This window comes from Acinonyx jubatus, chromosome B3 (assembly GCF_027475565.1).
Source record: "Acinonyx jubatus isolate Ajub_Pintada_27869175 chromosome B3, VMU_Ajub_asm_v1.0, whole genome shotgun sequence".
Classification (NCBI taxonomy): Eukaryota; Metazoa; Chordata; class Mammalia; order Carnivora; family Felidae; genus Acinonyx; species Acinonyx jubatus.
The window spans coordinates 112,508,682-112,512,050 of record NC_069386.1 but is presented as its reverse complement, the minus strand read 5'-3'; the positions used below and the strand labels follow the sequence as shown (position 1 = coordinate 112,512,050).

Sequence of the window (3,369 nt, the reverse complement as noted above, 5' to 3'; positions counted from 1 at the left end):
CTTGCCCTGAAGATCTTGGGACTTGCCTGTCTCTACAATCAGGTGAGACAGTTCCTTATAATAAATCTCTTTCTCTCTGTATACATCCTATTGGTTCTCTTTCTCTGGAGACCCTGGCCAATGTCCTTGCCTTCCAGATACTACTAATATCCCCATTTCACAGACGGAGAAAAGTTTCAGAGTCACGACCACCAGCACCTAGTCAGGTGCCCTGCCCTCTCTAGCAGCACTGTCTGGATCCCACTCACTCCAGCTCTGCCCGCCTCCTTCCCTCCTCTCTCCACGTCTGTGCAGGCTTCAGTTCACCCCGCCTCCGTGGAAGCCCCGCCTCCATTTCCCTGCCCCATTTGGGCCAGCAAGTATCTGGAACTGGATCCAAGGATCTGCGTGGTATCTGCTTCTTTCACAGGCGAGTCGATATTCCTGGGGGAGTTAAAACACACTTGCTGGCCTTCGCTGTCACTTCCTTTTTAAACAGTTGGAAATATTTCAGAACCCACATGATCCCATTTGGTTGTCAAGCCACATCATTGTTTTGGAGAGAAGGCTGTATTTCCCGGAGACTGTGTCTTTCTAATCTCCATTTCTTTCCCCGCCTCTTTACACATTCCTTTCTCACTCCAGATAATCTCCTCGGGCCTGCAGGTTTATTTCCAAAACAACTGAGGGAAAGGTGTTTGATGGGGGCCCATCCATTTTGACCTGCTGTGTTTTCCCAAAGTCTAGGGGGTAGATTAACTTCTTCTTGGCCACAGGCTGGGTAATTCTTGTGCTACAGCAAATGCATTCTGACTTTTAGATGGTGGAAAGAAAGGAAGAACAAAGGAGAGGAAAGAAACCAATAGCAACACCCAACAACCAAATTTATATGCACATTATGGTAATAATTCTGCAAGAACAGCTTGTGCTTGCAGATAACTTAGCCTCTGGCCAACCAGGAACAGGGGGTTACCAACAAGCACAGCAAAGCCGCATACCAGCTACAAGATTGTATTTTTGGTTTTTTGGGTTTTTTCCCATCCCTATCCGAAAACACTTCGACACATCGATTTTTCTTCCTTCTGATCAGACAGAGGAGCAGGTCAGTGAAGGGGAATATGTCCAGGATGGTGCCCCGAGGTGGGCGACAAGAAGATCTTTGAGGCCTGGACTGTGTTCTCCACGAGGCTTCTCCTCAAGGCCGGAACCCGGGAGCAGGGGCATAAGCTGTACCGCAATGAAGTTAGGGAATGTGGAGGAAGGCTTTCCAGAGGTGGGAGCATGAAAGAGGGATTGAAGAAAAGGCTTGTGGGAGGCATGCCAAGAGGGCCATGAAGTAATGTTCCCAGAGCCCTCCAGCCCTCTGGTTAAAGGACCATTAACCACGAATTATTATCCTGGCTATTATTTCTGTCTACAATAACAGCCACGACAATGGATGCTGCAAAGGTCAACCCTGGGGCTCCTGTTGCCTAATCCATTTAGTGAGGGTTGGAGGCGGAAACGAGCTGATGAAGTTTGTTGTGGATCCAGACACGTTTCAGCTGGCTGGGCGGGCGGCGGGGGGCCTGTGAGAAACTCCAGATGGAGTTAATCTCCTCTGTGCGCCAGGCAAGGATGGCGCTAAAATTTAACCTGAGCACATTCGAGGTAAGGCACACGGAGTGAAAGCTCATCTCTGCTTCTTTGGTGAGGACTCGGGGTAGAGTCCTGGCAGGGAGTGGGGTGCTTGCCCGGTTCAGGGCAGAGGCCCCCCCATGGTCACTAGAACTAGGGCCCCCCCACCCCAGGGTTCCAGCCTCCTGAGGAGCTCCTGGATCCACAGGGGCCTGGGCTGCCCCTTTTATCTGGAGTCATCTCAAATGCTACCTGGCATTGCAGACCCGCCCAAGGTCACCCAGTTAGATGGAGGCTGAGCCAGGACCAGAAGCTGGGGCCCTTGGCTTCTGGTTGGAGTATTTCCACTCTACCTGCCTGCAGCTCCTTCCCTTGCTCCCAACCTGCAAGTAAACAGCAGCCTTGAAGCCTCCAGCCAGACACGGACACAGTGGGGGTTGGGGAAGCTGGGGCCACCCAGTTCTCATTCACTCCAGTCAGGCCTTCCAACATGCATACTGAGCACCTACCTAGTACATCTCAAGTACTGTCGCATGTAGGGGATGAGGGCATGGAGTCTGGCCTCAGACCTTGGTCCTTTAATCCTTCTCAGCCTTGATTTCCTCATCTGGAAAATGGGCAACATTAATCACGCAACATTAATGCAGTGAGTGCTCCATGAAAGGTGGCTATACAAGATGAGGGCCAGGCCCCCAGGAAGTTCTTGATCTGTCAGGGGAGCCAGATTCATGGATAACTATACACAGTATACACAACCACAGTGTTTAGGAGCGGAAGAGGAAGGAATAACTAACAGGGTGTGCCAACATGTGCTGTGTTGCTCACCGGCCCGATGCCTGCAAGGAAGCTCCTCACCCTTTTTAGAGGACCCCAGATCTGTATACTGGGCCCTCATTTGTATATGGGGATAATATAAATAGCACATAAATTCAGGGTTATGGATTTGGACACAATAAATATGAAGGGCCTGAAGCTCAGTAGTATCATCAGTTTTGGGGTGAAGTCAGAGAAGTCTTCACAGAAGAGGTGACATATGAATCGGGTTTTGAGCAGAGCTTTACATGGAGAAGCTAAAACAGCATGGACAAGGGCACGGAGGTGTGGAAATATGGCATATTCAGAAAAAAGCAAGCAGCTAGGAGGGTCTGAAGCAGGGAGGTTTTAGGAGGGTGGTAGGGAGGGCGCGGGGAGCAAGCTGTGGTGGCTATGTGCCCGATGTAAAGAAATTTGAACTTTATTTTTAAGATTTTTTTTTTAAGTAATCTCTACACCCAACATGGGGCTCGAACCCACAGCCCTGAGATTAAGAGTCTCATGCTCTACTGACTGAGCCAGTTGGACCCCCTCAAGAAATTTGAACTTTTGGACCACGACGACCATTGGAGGTTTTTGAGCTTACCTAGGACAGGATCGAATTGGCATTTATAAGATGTAGGTTGTTAGCACGTTATAGGCGGCTGGGTTTTTTTTGTTGTTGTTGCTTTTGCCAAGAGCCATGTTGTAACAGCCATAATACAATTGTGATAAACTCCTGAATAACTGTCAGAACTCTAGTGGTTGCGAGTGACAGAACATCAAGGTTAAGCCAGGTGTGGTGGTTTTCAGATATGTCCACAAATTCTTTGATCTTCCTCCCTTCAAGAGGAGGGGCCTGCTTCCCTCCCCTTGAGCGTGGGCTTGAGGTAGTAACACTTCAGAGTTACTTCAGGGACGAGCTTATAAAGGGCACGCCTCACTTGCTCTCTCGGATGTCTCTCCCTCAGGGGACGTCAG

At 49.7% G+C, this 3,369-nt stretch overlaps 1 non-coding gene across 1 annotated transcript; it reads right to left on the bottom strand.

Moving 5' to 3' along the window:
• Positions 1–2,864: 2,864 nt before the first annotated feature.
• Positions 2,865–2,937, bottom strand: TRNAK-CUU (transfer RNA lysine (anticodon CUU)). The gene has a single exon. It is a non-coding gene; the product is annotated as a tRNA-Lys (tRNA).
• Between the last annotated feature and the right edge of the window lie 432 nt (positions 2,938–3,369).